This window comes from Zea mays, chromosome 2, assembly GCF_902167145.1.
Source record: "Zea mays cultivar B73 chromosome 2, Zm-B73-REFERENCE-NAM-5.0, whole genome shotgun sequence".
Classification (NCBI taxonomy): Eukaryota; Viridiplantae; Streptophyta; class Magnoliopsida; order Poales; family Poaceae; genus Zea; species Zea mays.
The window spans coordinates 171,206,072-171,223,078 of NC_050097.1; the positions used below are offsets into that span (position 1 = coordinate 171,206,072).

The 17,007-nt window shown below is 45.0% G+C and overlaps 1 pseudogene; it reads right to left on the bottom strand.

Moving 5' to 3' along the window:
- Window positions 1–217: 217 nt before the first annotated feature.
- On the bottom strand, window positions 218–1,748 carry LOC103647282 (lecithin-cholesterol acyltransferase-like 1; annotated as a pseudogene).
- Window positions 1,749–17,007: the final 15,259 nt, after the last annotated feature.

Genomic DNA, 17,007 nt, shown 5'->3' on the forward strand with positions numbered 1-17,007 from the left:
GGTCCTGTGCCGAGTGTCCAGCACTCAGTAAAGAGGCTCGTTGCCGGGAGCCTAACTTTACCGAGTGCTGCTCTGGGCAAAGCCTTTTTTGCTGAGTGCCCGACAAAAAACACTCGGCAAAGAGACCGACACTCGGCAAGCCTCGGATTCCGGTAGTGAGTGTGATAAGTTCGATGACTGGTCTTTCCTTATCACAGCAAGTTCATGAGGCAAGCAATTGACGTTAACAAATTCTGATTATTGGCCGTTTTAAGCACGAAACCGATGTCTAAACCATCACTTCCCAACCCACTATTGGCCCCAACAGCTCGGTAATGCAAGCATGACATGAAGAATTTAGGATGGAATCTTCTGATTATTGGCCTCAACGATTTCTTGAATGACCCTGTGCAGGGCAAAATCATCCGTGACGATCGTAGAATGCTGGGCCTTATTGATCTTGATGGATTTGAACTGCTTCTTCTGCTCCGGCTGCCGACGCATCTCCTTCTCGAACGCCAAGACGCTGATCAAATTGATCTTGCCATCTCCGTCCCCGTACGCCACCGCCTCCGGGGCCGCGTCGATGTCGTCGCCCCAGAACACCAGCCGCAGCGGCGTCCTGTTGCCGACCCCGCTGATGTACGTCATGGGCACCATCGGCGCCGCGAAGCTGCTCATCTTGGGGACGGCCCGTCTCCTGAAGGGCTCCGCGGCCTCGCCGGAGCCGACGGCGGCGAGGAAGCGCTCCATGTCTTGCGCGGACGCGGAGTAGTTCCGCTCCCTGGTGACCACGAGCGGCGCCTGCAGGCGCCCGAACACGGCCGGCGACGGGAAGTTCACGATGGCGCTCTCGAAGCTCCTCCACATGGCTCGCGTGGCCAGCGGCGTCGTCGCTGGCACGTAGAGGATGTCCGTCCCGGACGCGAAGTTGCGCACCGGCTCCAGGAACCCGCCGGGGAGCGTCGGCGCGACCAGGACGAGGCGCTCGATGTGCTCGCGCCGCCACGCCGGCGGAGTGTTCCGGACGAACTCGAGCGCGACCATGCCGCCGAAGCTGTGGCCGAGGATGACGGCCTTCTTCCGGGTCCTCTCGCTCGCGGCCTCGACCAGCTCCATCAGCTCCTTGAAGTAGCGGGAGTACACCTCGGACGTCTGGCCGGGGGACGGCGGCGCGTAGCGGAAGTCGTAGGGGGCTCCGAACATGGTGTCTCCGTCTCGGTATCCCATGTCTTCCAGTGCGGCTCTCAGCTTTCCGAGGCACCAGTCTCTGTGCACAACGGAAAGAGAACAAGCAGTTAGTTTGTCAAACATGGAGATCACACACACACATTGATCTCTGAGGAGGACGACGACTCACGACTTGAGAGGGTTCTTGTAGCTGAAGGCTCTTGTGGAGCCGAAGTTGGGCACTCGTGTCTCGACGCCGGCGAGGTTCCGGTACTCGTTGATGTCAGGGTCGTAGACGAGGCTCATCTGCTCCTCGAAGCACTGCATGTAGTCACGAGACAGCAGCTCCGAACTGTTCTTCCACAGACCGAACCACCGCTTGCCCTTCATGGCGCCGCAATGCGGCACCGACGGCCGGTACTCCTCGGTGAGACGTGCCTCCAGGTCGCTGCAGCTCATCCCAGCTACCAGAAAGATGGGGTGGAAGTTGTTGGCGCTGACAGCATTGTTTCCTGATAGATGCTCCCGGAGACGAAGAGGAGAGGGCAGCAGGAGCAGCAGCAGAGAGACAGCAGCTGCTGAAGTAGAGAACTAGCCATGGATGATCTTTGGTGTGATGGCTTAGTTTTAGAGCCGACGGGTTGTCATATATAGACGCGAGACAGGGCCAAAGGGACACTGTCGGTATTAGACAGGCCGGGGCTTTGGACAAAATCATACCATCTTAAAATACATACGAATTAGCTGTGAAAAAAAACTATCGGCCACTTCAATCTCACTAAATCCACTCCATTTCATTTCACATGGGAGAAAAGAAACAAACCTTAACCGCAGCGTAACACCATATTAAACTGTATCTACCAAATTATGCATATAGTTGTGTTTAGATCGTATATATGGTCGTGCAAAACACTATTTTACAACTTAGATCTTAGTTAATTTACAGCTCTAATTACCTGACACCCTCAATTGGAATTATGGAGCATTCTGGGACCCCGACGACCTAGCGGCGGCTTGCTGCGAGTTGGGCAGATGCAATGCACTTGGAAACGACACGGTTCACGGCTATTCCAGGGGCACGCCGCACGCGAGGCACGAGTCTGGCAAATTCAGAGTGGGGGTACATGTTTATCACGCCACGCAGGACGGGGGTACATAGGCCTAATGGCAAAAAAATTCAACCCATTCCCACCCATACCTAAATATAATAACTTTGATATCCATCCCACACTCACCCTAAAATATAACCTAAAATATAAGAAAGAAATTAAATCTAACTCATCCAATAATATTATTGACCGAAACCAACCCGTAATTGGGTGGAAACACATGGAAACCCCGTGGGTTCAGCTTATTGTCTCACATCAAGTCAACTACATACACATACACTGATACACAGTGACAATTTTATAGGTAGTTTCAATGACGTACAAAAAACATAGTCCACGACATAAAAAACAGTGACAATAATATTATAAACTGATACAAAAACAAGTTTGGTCGATGAACATTTAGGTCTCGAAAAAATAATAAAAAACATCTGTTAAAGATTCTTAATGAACAATTATCTTTTTGGCAAGAAATATAAACTAGCAGCAGCGAAAAGAGTCTCTGATCAAGCTCAGAAGCCCACCGAACGACATATAAATCTCCCTGGAACTGAAAAGAAAAGAACCATGTGTGAACGGTCTCGGGGCGACAGTGTATTCGCTTCGTACAGGCACGGCCCGTCGCCCAGCTAGTCGTGCCGAGCCGACCCGGTAGCACGCTGGCTCATCTGAGTATATTGTATAATTTAACAAAAAATGTGTAGCTACGGGGACTTATACACACACGCACATATATGAGAGACTTAAACACACCAACCTAGCCAATGTGATTGCAATTTTATTGTGTTATATGTTGAATTATTATACTTAATATATGTCAACTATTATCTTTAAAATAAAAAAATGAAACTGTGTCGTGCCTGTGCCAGCACTATGGGTCGAGATGGCGGTCCAGGCACGACACTATACTAGCCGGGCCGGGTCGTGCCTAGGTCATGCTTTTTCGTGTCGTGCTTGGACTGGTCCATTGTGTTAGTGCCAATTGGCCATCTATAGCGCTAGGGGACAGGGGACGTCGGCGTCTAAGTGTGAAAGTGTCTAATTAGCGTTGGGCGTCAGCAGGAGCCAGGGGAGCTCCATCCGCCGAGGCGAAGACTTGGGGAGAGGGGAGACTCCGGTCGCCGGGGCAGGGAGCAGGATGCGACCGTTGGTGCACGGGTGAAGACTTAGAGAGTTAGGGTTGAGTCGGGTATGTTGAGACTTGGGACTAAGTTGAGAGTCGACTTGAATACAGTATTACGTTCTATGGATGAGTGAAGACTCATGGAAGCCCACGCTTATGTAAACTCATTTACACCCATGTGTATCAACCATTTTGACCCACAATACAAAATAAACCCACCCAACCCAACTCATTCACAATTAAAACTCATCATAACCCACCAAAATAAACTCATTTCTTAAACCCACCTAAAATACCCGCTTACACCCAACCCGTTTGCGGTCCTATAGGGGTACATGTTTTCTGCTGAAAATTCAGAGTCGAGCAATTCTGCCGAAATTGTGCACTACTCTGTTCTAGCTAGGGGTAGGATTTCTCAGGCACGCATGGTTCACGAAATTGTGCCGAAATTCAGATAATGTGTGCATGAGAACGTAGCCGTGGATTTCTCAGGCACGCATGGAGTACTGTGTTTAGGCGTGATTTGGTTTGATGCGTGGCTGATTTGGTTTGATGAGTCCTCAAAATATTTGATTTGTCAATTGTTTATAAGACCGTTTCAGATAACAAAAGGATTGACGAAGTTTATCTTTGTTTGGGAATGATGCGTGACTAGTACGCACACACATGAAGATGAAGCTACAAGCTTTGGCTCCATAGTCTGAATGCACGGCGAGACAAATGATGAAATCTTTAAGGTTTGCTCAACACGGCTATAAAAGAAAAGATGACAATATCCTTAGTTGATCTTTTAGTTCATGTATACAGTATATAGAGCTGAGAATATAGCTATAATTTCATACGAAGTTGTACTTTAGTCTGGCACTATAAATAGGGGTATAATGGCATACATATGAACGGGCTCCTCCGGAGGAGAATTTGATTGCTCTGTATATGACCTTCCTGCCTTCGAGTTGTTTTCTTTACTTCCGAAAGGTATAACTATAATCGTTATTAATAAGAAAAGATGAAGTACAATAACTTATCTAATATGAGTTATTTGGAATATCTTTATGCTTTAATTTCTTTATCCATTATTTATCTCTCTAACCATATCCCTTTAATTAATCTTTTTTAAAATGAGTTAATTAAAGGACGAAAGAATGATTAATTTATTTGTTAATGCATTTTTCTTTACCATAGTGAGCCTCGAAGTCAGTCTCTTGATGTGGGACCCTTTAGTGTGTCTTGGTGGCAACAAGGGTATGACCTTCCCCTAGTGTTGACACTATGTTTGATGCATATACAAGTATACAACGATGGAGTATGTGTTCGAGGAGGTTGAGCAACAAGAGTTTTGTGGCAAGTGCCATTTGACCATGTTCTTTACCTAATCAAATGAAATTTACTTTATATGCATATGTCTAATTTTGCAAACCATAAAAATTACCTAGCTAGACTTGTTTATCATTCCTTGTACCTTGGTTTCATATGTGTAGTTGTAGTTTGTGTTGGGGACTTGTTCTCAAATGCTATGAATTAAGAACAAGGCAACATAAAATGTTAAATGTAAATGTCCTTCGTCCAACGAAGCATTATTCCCTTGGGGATTAATGGACTTTGGGCGAAGGTTGATGACGATACGATTACGAAAGTTAAATCTTCGTAACCGAATCTTAATAGATTATATAAGATAACATAAAATATAGAGCATCAAAGGTAAATGAATCATAAATGAACCATATTATATTTGTTCAGTATATTTAATCATTGAATACAGTTATACCTCTGCCTTGGCAAAGGTTGATTCCCAAATGATGCGATCGCAGATACAGGAATGCGTGAACAATAAAGGAATACTGTTCACTATTTATAGGCACAGGACACAGCCTGTGGGGAATTACAATTAAGCCCTTCATAAAGGATTACAACAACGACCTAAGCATTTATGGACTAGAGGGTCATTCTACTTTTAAGTCGGTTTGTAATTCCGAAGCTTCATGAAGAGGAACCTTCAGTCATCTCATACGAACAGCTTCAGCCGAAAGCTGCTTCTTCCTACAAGACCTTCGGCGACGAAGCATGGTCTCAACAGTAGCCCCTTTCGCGGCGCTAGATCGTTTTTCGTAACGAGCTTGATCCGTGAAAAAAGTCTCTTAAGCTTCAGGAAGCCGAAGGTCCAAAAAACACCTTCCCTGAGCTCGTTGTCGAGAAACGATTCAGTTTCCTAGCGCGTAGCGGTCCCACCTTGCAGAGTTACTGTTTGGTCTCTGCGGTCCACCACGCAGCGAGTGCGAGCGGCTGTCCGCCTGGTGTAAAAATCCTGGCGCTTCGCCTTCTTACCTGCAGTACTATATAAACAGACGAGTAGGTGTGAAGTTACCACAACATTCATTGCTATTTGCACTGTTTTGCTGCCAAAATTTTTAACCATAGCCGAAGCTTGACTCTCGGAATCGAACGAAGCTCCAGCTTGAAGCCTGCTTCGTCAGAAGAAAAACTTCGGAAGAAAAAGTATTTAATTGCCACAAATTCAGAATTTAAATGGCCAGAGTGCGTTCTACCGCTAGGGTTGAGCGTGAGGGAGGCGAAGCTGAAAGTTCGGAGACTGTGCCCATCTCCGAAGCGATGCAACGATCCGGGCTGGTAACTTCGGAAAAAATCCCTAGTGATGATGCAGAACAAGCAGAACAAGCAACTGCCGAAGCAGAAGAAGAAAATATTGAGGAAACTGATCCCGAAGATGATTATCGTATTGCCATGCCAAGTAAGCCCAGCCACTTGGACTTCGGAAAGTCTACTGTTTCAAAGGGTGATCTCTCCAAGATGGTAAAGTCGGGTTATTTTAGTGAAAGTCAGAAGAAGCTACTACGCTTCGGGGGGGAAGAAACTACCCCAAAGCCGGAGAAGGATGAAATAGTCATTTTCAAGAGCTTTCTAAAGGCTGGATTAAGATTCCCCCTGCATGGGATTATTGCAGAGGTATTGAAGAGGTTTGGTATCTACTTTCATCAGTTGACTCCTAACGCTATCGTTAGGCTTAGTGTTTATATCTAGGCTCTCCGAAGCCAGACGGTGGAGCCGTTTGCGGACAGCTTTTGTCGAGTTCACGAGCTGCACTATCAGACGAAGGCTAGAAAAGATGGATTGCATGATAACTTTGGTTGCTATAATTTTGCTTATCGGAAAACCACAAAGTTTCCTGTAATCAGCTACCGAAGCAAATGGGCAGCAGGCTGGAAGTCGGAGTGGTTCTATGTCAAGGTTGATGACGACAAGGAGAAGCTTGTGCAAAGTCCGCTTGAACTAATCTTCGGAGAAACCCGACCTCGTTGCAACATGACACCAGAAGGTCCAACCCAACAAGCGTTGGCTGAATTCAGAATTATTGCAGAGCATATCAGTACAAGAGACCTGGTTCAGGAGTTTTTGGCTTTCAGGGTTTTTCCTAGTTTAAAAGAATGGGAAATGCCGAAGCTAGAGGGGGAGAAGAAAGAAGGGGAACTTGTGCGGTTACCTTACTATTACAAGTTTAAGAAATACTTTAAAACACCCTGCCACGAGTGGTTGGATACAATTGAAATAATGTGCAATGAAATACTAGGTAATTACTCCAAAAAAGAAGATCAATTGATGACTGCGGCCTTCGGCACCCGTCCAAAGCGAAGACTGAATCGAGTGCTGGACGCCTTGGGTTTTGAATACCCTGACTACGAAAATCTGAATAAAGGTGTCGGAGGGCGGAAAAGGAAAAGGATAACCGAAGCCTTAAATGAAGATGAGAAAGAGCCATCAAAAGAGAAGAAAATTCCGAAGAAGAGGAAAGTATCTTCTCTGAAGCAAAAAGTATCCGACGAAGAGGAAACTCCCGCATCACGCTCTGCCACTGACGTGGAAGAAATTTTGAAGGTAATGACTGAATCCCTGCCTGCGAAGCTAAGTCCATTGGGGCCTCAACTGACAAAGTTTTTTCAGAAGGAAAAGGAGCCCGAAAAAACGAAGAAAACGACTAAAACAAAGAGACAAAGAATCATCGCAGTGACAGAAGTCATTGACAAGACACCACCGAGAGCTTCAGCTCAGAAGGTACCAGCGGCTGAGGAAATAACAAATATTGAAATCACACCTTCGGAGGTCGCGGCTGCCGAAGCTACCTCAATTGAAGATTTGAACTTGGAAAGCACAATCGAACACATCGACAAAATACTGCTAGACATGGCAACAGAAGAAGCTACTACTGCCGCCGAAGAGGCCATGGCCGCAGTGTCTGGGAAAGAAAAGGAAATTGCTGACGAAGCTTCAGAGGACGAGGCCTTCATGTTTCAAAATTTAGTTGGAGAAAAATTGTCAAAAACCGAAATAGAAGAGCTTAAAGAGTATGCCAAATCTTGCGGATATAAACCAGGAGCACTCCTCTTCGGAGGTATTGATGATGAAAAACTAGACTGTATCCGGGATCAAACTGGAGCTAAGGTTATCGGTACTCTGTCAAAGAGTATCGGTTTTCCGAAGCTGGAAACAGACATTAGCCGCTACCGACGACAACATATCGTTGGTAGTTTATTTTATTCCAATTTCAAGGTGAACTACTTTTCCCTTGACTTTTATTGTTTTTAATGATGAAGACATGTCTAACGAAGGTTGCTTTCGTGCAGAGTATGCTGTTGAGCAAAGCTTTGAAAATGCAGCAAGATCTGGAAGACAAGAAACACGAGGTTATAATTGAAAATTTAGAAAGCAAAATAAAAGAGCAAACAACTACTATTGAAAAGAAGAACTTCGAGCTTCAGGCAGCTGAAGGCTTATTGGCAGAAGCCGAAGCTAAAATAACAGAATTGAATACGAAGCTTCTCTGCCAATCTGAACAGTTTGAACAAGAAAAGCAAGAACTTAATGCAAAACTTGAAGCCGAAGTCCAACAAAATTCAGATTTGAAAAAATTATTGGCAAGCCTTCAAGACAAATGTTTGGAATTTAGCAACAAATGTATTCAACGACTGAGAAAAATCTTCCACTCAGTTGGAGCTAGCAGTGAGAAATTCACCCCGTCAGCTGAAGATCTACCAAAGACCTTCGAACATATTGAGGGTGAAATTGATGAGCTTGACGAAGTTATAGCCGGGCACGGTGACTTCTGCGCCTGGGTAGCTTCTCGGGGCACTGCTGCAGCTTTCCTAAAAGCTGGCTGTGATCATGGAAAAATTGTCAATAGGCCCAATTTCACTCTATCACCATCAATTCTGGATGACATTCCTGATCTCGCCCGAAGCATTTCTAACAGATCTGTAAAGATGATATGGACAAAAGGCGGGCGAGAAAAGGCTGGAGACGAAGCTCGGAGTCATCTTGAACCAGTAAGAAATCATACCTTGTGCTTACCTTTTCCTTCAAGCTTGGTTTTGACCTTCAACAACTTAATTCATGTAGGATGACGAAGCCGAGACCGATGCTTAAAGAGAATGACGCCGAAGATGAGGCCTCATGAAGATCAAATAGGAGTAGACTGTAGACAGACTCAAGAAACTTTTGAGATAACTTTTGTAAATATGACTAAACTTGTTCTTAATGAATTCTGTTCATATCTTGTAATATGCTCTTACCCTTCCATTAATGTATGAGAGGTGCTTTGATGTGGACGAAATTATCTTTTTTGAGCCGAAGGCGAAAAAAAACACCTTCCCTTCTTTTCGTACACAGCGAAGCATAAAAAACAACTTTTCCCTTTTTTCCGAAGCTCTTCTTTTTGTACACGACGAAGTTCAAAAGACAGTTTTCCTTTTTGCCGAAGCAGCCACTTATGCTATGATGATGGTTATCCTACATATGCCTGGATGAATGTTTATGAATGCAAATGTCATGATGTAATGTGATGTGCAAATGAATGTCCAAACACATATCCGAAGCCATAATCACAACCGTTATTTCCTTAGAAACAATCACATATCAGCGCTGACTTTTTGCTGTAAGCTCTGCATTCCCTTAGGAACGACTTTGGAGCTTCTTCGCCTTTTACTTTCGGCGGAATCAGCGTTGACTTTTCGCTGTAAGCTCTGCATTCCCTTAGGAACGACTTTGGAGCTTCTTCGCCTTTTACTTTCGGCGGAATCAGCGTTTATTTTTCGCTGTAAGCTCTGCATTCCCTTAGGAACGACTTTGGAGCTTCTTCCCTGTTTTCTTTTCGGCACTCGATGGTGCGTTCTCAGCTTTTACATTTACATCCTTGGGGGATTTTGCTCTTATGGAGCTAAAAAAGGAAATTACATATGATGGCCCCATTAAAAACCTTTCTCCCCCTTCAGAAAGGAAAAGGGTGCCATGAAAGAAAAAATAAAAAATAAAAAATATATAAAAAATTACATCAAGTTATACATAATATCGCCGAAGCTCATCCGCATTCCAAGATCTAGGAATGTCGTTGCCGTCCATATCCTTCAATCTGTATGAACCGAGTCTTGACGAAGATACTACCAAAAAAGGTCCTTCCCATTTCAACTGCAACTTGCCCACTGTATCTGGGTTAGCCACTCTCCAAAGCACCAAATGTCCTGGCTCAATATTCTTTAGCCGAACCTTTCTATCACGCCATTTGATTGTTTCGGCTTGATATTTATTGATGTTCTCCACAGCTTGAAGCCTGATCCCTTCTAAAGCATCTTTTTCCACAGAATAAGCAGCTTCAGAATCTAGTTCTGCCGAAGCTACTACTCTTATTGATCCAGTTTTAGCTTCCTCCGGAGTTATTGCTTCGTCACCAAACAACAATTTGAATGGAGTAAAGCCTATTGACCTTGATGTTGTTGTATTGTGGCTCCACACCACTTTGATTAATTGATCTGGCCACTTTCCCCTGGGTTGATTGAAGATTAACTTCATTATTCCTGTCATTATAATGCCATTGGCTCTTTCAACGAGTCCGTTTGACTCCGGATGCCTGACTGATGCAAAATGGATCTTCGTACCAATTTGATCGCAAAATTCTCTGAAAGCTTCGGAGTCGAACTGTGTTCCATTATCTACAGTGATGGCCTTTGGTACCCCAAAACGACAAACAATATTCTGCCAGAAAAACTTTTGAATGGTGGCCGAAGTTATTGTGGCTAAAGGCTTTGCCTCAATCCATTTAGAAAAATATTCCACAGCCACTACAACATATCTTAAGTTCCCTTGAGCCGGTGGTAACGGACCTAACAAGTCAAGGCCCCACCTTTGTAATGGCCAGATGGGTTGTATGAGCTGAGTTAAGGACGAAGGTTGTTTTTGATCTCTTGCGCATTTCTCACAACCTTCGCACTTTTGAACCAATTCCGCTGCATCCGAAGCTGCCTTCGGCCAATAAAACCCTTGACGGAAAACTTTTCCAAGTAACGGCCTAGATCCAATGTGAGATCCACACAGACCTACATGTATTTCTTTCATCAATTCTATGCCTTCGGCTCTAGATAAACACTTGAGTAATGGAGCACAAACTCCACGCTTGTACAACTCCCCTTCTATCATGACATATGGACGAGCTCTTGCCTCTATCCTCCTGTTATAAGTTTCGTCATCTGAAAGAAATTTACCCTGAAGGTAAGAGATGATCTCAGTTCTCCAGTCTTCACTATAAACAGGAGATATATTGAGGACTGCTCTTTCAAGAAGTTCCACTGAAGGTGCTTTTATTGTTTCGAAGAACACATCCGAAGGTAAGGGCAGCCCCTGTGCTGCTGACTTAGCTAGCAAATCAGCATGCTCATTTTGTCCTCGAGGGATATTTTTGACAAAAAATCCTTCGAAGGAAGCTTCGACTCTTCGGACCGTGTCTAGATATTTTTCAAGCTTCAGATCTTTAGCCTTGCAACTCTTGTCGATATGACCCGAAACAATCTGGGAATCAGTTTTAAGAATGGCCCTTCTGATTCCCATTGCTTTCAACTTCCGAAGGCCCAAAAGCAGGGCTTCGTACTCAGTAATATTGTTTGTACAACTAAAATCGAGTCTTGCCGCATAACAAGTTTTGACTTTGGATGGTGAGACCAACACAGCGGCTGCTCCTGCTCCGAAGGTTCCCCAAGACCCATCGCAAAACACTGTCCATACTTCGGCATCTTTATTTGTTTCCTCATCCTGAGCCCCTGGCGTCCAATCGGCGATGAAATCTGCCAACGCTTGAGACTGAATCGAAGATCTATGCACATAATCAATGCAAAATTCGTTGAGCTCTGCAGCCCATTTTCCAATCCGCCCAGTAGCTTCTCTATTTCTCATAATATCCTTCAACGGCTGCGAAGAAGGAACAACAATATTGTATGCTTGAAAGTAATGCCGAAGCTTCCTGGATGCCATCAAAACAACATATAACACCTTCTCCAATTCTGTATAGTTTTTCTTTGATATACTAAGAACTTCAGATACAAAATACACTGGGACCTGCTTCTTGACTTGGCCATCAAGCTTCTCCTGGACAAGTGCCGCACTTACCGCTGAGTGCGAAGCTGCCACATATAATAACAAAGGAGCCCCTGGCGTTGGTGGAGTTAATGTTGTTAAATCTATCAAATATTGTTCAGTTCCTCGAAGGCTTTTTGTTGGTTTGATCCCCATTGAAAGACTTCGGCTGATTTCAGCACTTCGAAGAATGGTAAATTTCTTTCTGCTGATCTGGATATGAATCTATTGAGAGATGCCAGCCTCCCTGTCAATCTTTGGGCCCCCTTTTTTGTAGTTGGTGGCTCCATTCGAAGTATAGCTTCAATTTTGCTTGGATTAACTTCAATTCCCTTTGTTGAAACCAAGCATCCAAGAAATTTCCCCTTTTTTACTCCGAAGACACACTTTTCTGGATTCAACTTTAGACCAGCTTCTCTAAAACTGGCGAAGGTCTCCTGCAAATCAGCAATGTGATTTTCCTGTTTCGTGCTTTTTACAATGATATCATCAACATAAGTTAGCACATTTCTGCCTATCTGAGACTGGAGAACCTTCGCAGTCATTCTGCTGAAACTTCCTCCAGCGTTCTTGAGCCCCTCAGGCATCCGAAGGTAACAATATGTTCCACTAGGGGTTATGAAACTGGTCTTCGGCTCATCCTCCTTCTTCATCCAAATTTGATGATAGCCTGAATAACAATCGAGAAGACTCATAAGCTCTGACGAAGCTGCTGCATCAACAAAGAGTCTATCCTTGGCAATGGGAATTCGTCCTTCGGACAAGCCTTGTTGAGATCCGTAAAATCGATACACATTCGCCATTTGCCATTGGCCTTTTTTACCATGACAGTGTTAGCTAGCCACTCTGGGTACTTTACTTCTCTGATAACTCCTGCACTGAGGAGTCTTTTGACTTCATTCCGAGCGCCTTCGGCTTTGTCATCAGACATTTTCCGAAGCCTCTGTTTTCTGGGTCTGAAAGATGGGTCAACATTGAGCGAGTGTTCAATAACATCCCTGTTAACTCCGCAAAGATCATTGGCTGACCATGCAAAAACATCTTTGTTGTTGAACAAAAACCTTATCAAGGTTTTCTCCTGCTCTTCGGATAATTGAGAGCCCAACAGCACCTTCTGCTCTGCTATGTCCTCACATAAGAGCATGGGCTTCGGCTGATCTGCTGAAGCTGCTTTCTCCCTTCTGAATTTGTACTGTTCACAAGCTTCAGTTCCATCTATGTTATGGATTGCTTTTGAGTCAGTCCAGTTTCCCTCGGCCCTTCTGGCAGCTTCCTGACTTCCATGAATAGCAATGGGTCCTTGATCCGAAGGTATCTTCATGCAAAGGTAAGTAGGATGAAGAATTGCTTCGAAAGCATTGAGGGTGCCACGACCAATAATTGCATTGTAAGGATATTCCATGTCAACAATGTCAAACACAACTTGCTCGGTTCTGGTGTTGTTGATGAAGCCGAAGGTCACTGGCATGGTGATCTTGCCCAGTGCTACAATCTGTCTTCCTCCGAAGCCACAGAGAGGGTGTGTAGCATCATGAATCTTGTCTTCTGGCTCTTGAATTTGTCTGAAGGCCTTAGCAAATATAATATCAGCTGCACTGCCTGTATCAACCAAAACATTGTGGACCAGAAATCCTTTGATAACGCAAGAAATAACCATAGCATCGTTATGAGGAAAATCCTTGAGCTGAAGATCCTCTTGGGAGAAGGTGATTGGAATGTGTGACCATCTTGACTTGATGAAGGGTCCCTGCACTCCAACATGTTGTACCCTTCTCTGCGCCTCTTTCTTCTGCTTTTTGTTGGCTGGTTCTGAGCACGAACCGCCTGTTATCGGGAGCACCAGCTTCGGAGCCGAAGCAGCTCCAGCTCGATCGTTGAACGAAGCCATCAGCTCAAAAAAGTGGAAGTGAGTTCACCGGAGGTGGGCGCCAATGTTGGGGACTTGTTCTCAAATGCTATGAATTAAGAACAAGGCAACATAAAATGTTAAATGTAAATGTCCTTCGTCCAACGAAGCATTATTCCCTTGGGGATTAATGGACTTTGGGCGAAGGTTGATGACGATACGATTATGAAAGTTAAATCTTCGTAACCGAATCTTAATAGATTATATAAGATAACATAAAATATAGAGCATCAAAGGTAAATGAATCATTGAAAGGGAAATGTGCCTTTGGGCCATTTCTAAGTATTTTGGTGATTGAGTGCAAACACAAGTGCTTAAATGTGAAAATATGCCCAAGGATGATCAAAGTGCAAATCACAAGTTAAGGTATGTTTCTAAGCCTTAGTACATTGGTTTTGTGTACTAATATATTTGTCTAAGTGTTAGAAACAGATAGAAGAAGAGAAGAGAAGACTTGGCTGTGTACAGCCAAGGGGCTGCTTCGGTCTGGGGCACCGGACTGTCCGGTGGTGCACCGGACAGTGTCCGGTGGTGCACCGGACAGTGTCCGGTGCGCCAGGCTGCCTCGGCCGAAGAGGCTGCTCTCGGGTTTTTCTCCGGCGACTTCGGCTAAAATTCACCGGACTGTCCGGTGTGCACCGGACTGTCCGGTGAGCCAACGGTCGGCCGGGCCAACGGTCGGCCGCGCGATCGGCGCGCGACACGTGGCCGAGCCAACGGTCGGAAGGAAGCACCGGACTGTCCGGTGTGCACCGGACTGTCCGGTGCGCCAGATCTACAACGGTTGGCAACGGTCGGCTTCGCTTTTTATGGAAACAAATCGGGCACCGGACAGTGTCCGGTGTGCACCGGACTGTCCGGTGCGCCACGAGACAGAAGGCAAAGATGGCCTTCCAGATTTGTTCCCAACGGCTCCTAGCTGCCTTGGGGCTATAAAAGGGACCCCTTGGCGCATGGAGGAGCACACCAAGCATTCCTACAACCTTTCTAAGCACCAAGACATTGATCTAGCGCATTCGATTCATTGTGATAGCATACAGAGCTCTTGTGGAGTTGTGTACTCTTTGAGTTGTGTTGCGAGCTCTTATTGCTGCTTGTGTGCGTGTTGCTCTAATCTTTTGAAGTCTTGTGTGCGTTGCTAATCCCTCCCTTGCTCTGTGATTCTCTGTGAACATCTTTTGTAAGGGCGAGAGGCTCCAAGTTGTGGAGATTCCTCGCAAACGGGATTGAGAAAAGAAAAGCAAGAACACCGTGGTATTCAAGTTGATCATTGGATCACTTGAGAGGAGTTGAGTGCAACTCTCGTCCGTTGGGACGCCACAACGTGGAGTAGGCAAGTTTTGTACTTGGCCGAACCACGGGATAACCACTGTGTCATCTCTGTGATTGGATTCTTATGATTATTGTGTTTTGACTCCTCTCTAGCCACTTGGCATAAACTGTGCTAACACCTAATCAAGTTTTGTGGCTATAAGTTTAAGTTTTTACAGGATCACCTATTCACCCCCCCCTCTAGGTGCTCTCAATTGGTATCGGAGCCGTTCTCTTCAAGAAAGGGACTAACCGCCCGAAGAGATGGATCCTAAGGGGAAGGGAATTGTGATCAACGACAAGGAGAAGGAGTCCTTCGTCAACGAGCCAAGGGATGACAAGTCAAATGACTCGGGCTCGGGCCACAAGCGAAGAGATGGGAAGAAGAAGAAGCCAAGACGCATCAAGGAGATCGTCTACTACGACAGCGATGAGTCCTCTTCTTCCCAAAAGGACGACGACTACGACAAACAAAGGAAACCGGTTAATTCTAACTTTTCTTTTGACTACTCTCGTATTCCGCATAGTTCAAATTCACATTTGCTTTCCATTCCACTCGGCAAGCCCCCACACTTTGATGGGGAGGACTACGGATTTTGGAGCCACAAAATGCGTAGTCACCTATTCTCTCTCCATCCTAGCATATGGGAGATTGTAGATAGTGGAATGCACTTTAATAGTTCGGATAGTCCTATATTCATTAATGAGCAAATCCATAAGAATGCACAAGCTACTACTGTTCTTCTAGCCTCATTGTGCAGGGATGAATATAATAAAGTGAGTGGCTTGGATAACGCCAAGCAAATCTGGGATACCCTCAAGATCTCTCATGAGGGAAATGACGCTACCTTGCTCACCAAAATGGAGTTGGTGGAGGGCGAGCTTGGACGGTTCGCGATGATAAGGGGCGAGGAGCCAACTCAAACATACAACCGGCTCAAGACCCTTGTCAACAAAATAAGGAGCTACGGAAGCACGCGATGGACGGACCACGACGTCGTCCGACTAATGCTCAGGTCCTTTACCGTTCTTGATCCTCATTTGGTGAATAATATTCGTGAGAATCCCAGGTACACCAAAATGTCGCCCGAAGAAGTACTAGGAAAATTCGTCAGCGGGCGAATGATGATCAAGGAGGCAAGGTATGTGGACGACACCTTGAATGGACCGATCAACGAGCCGCAACCTTTTGCTCTCAAAGCCACAGGGAACAAGGAGGCGCTACCCAGCAAGGTGGCGCAAATTGAGGCGGCCGGTCTTAATGAAGAAGAAATGGCCCTCATTATCAAGAGATTCAAGACGGTGCTAAAGGGTCGCAATGGACAGCCGAGCAAGACTAAGACCAAGGGGAAGCGATCATGCTTCAAATGCGGTAAGCTTGGTCATTTTATTGCTAACTGTCCTGATAATGATAGTGACCAGGAAAAGGGGAACAAGAGGGAAAAGAAGAAGCATTACAAGAAGGCAAAGGGCGAGGCGCATCTAGGCAAGGAGTGGGACTCGGATTGCTCCTCGTCCGACTCCGACAATGAAGGACTCGCCGCCACCGCCTTCAACAAATCAACCCTCTTCCCCAACGAGCGTCACACATGCCTTATGGCAAGAGAGAAGAAGGTATGTACTCGCAACTCTACCTATGCTTCTTCAAGTGAGGACGAATCTAGTGATGAGGATGAAGTAGATTATTCATGTTTGTTCAAGGGCTTAGATAGATCTAAGATAGACAAAATTAATGAATTAATTGATGCCTTGAATGAAAAGAATATACTTTTAGAAAAGCAAGAGGATTTGTTGTATGAAGAGCATGATAAATTTGTTGAGGCACAAAAATCCTATGCTTTAGAAGTTAAGAGAAATGAAATGCTTTCTTTTGAACTATCTACTTGTCATGAAACCATTTCTACTTTGAAAGGTGTCAACAATGATTTAAATGCTAAATTAGAAGTAGCAAACAAATCCCATTCTTGTGTAGAACATGTTGAAATTTGTACTAGGTGTAAAGA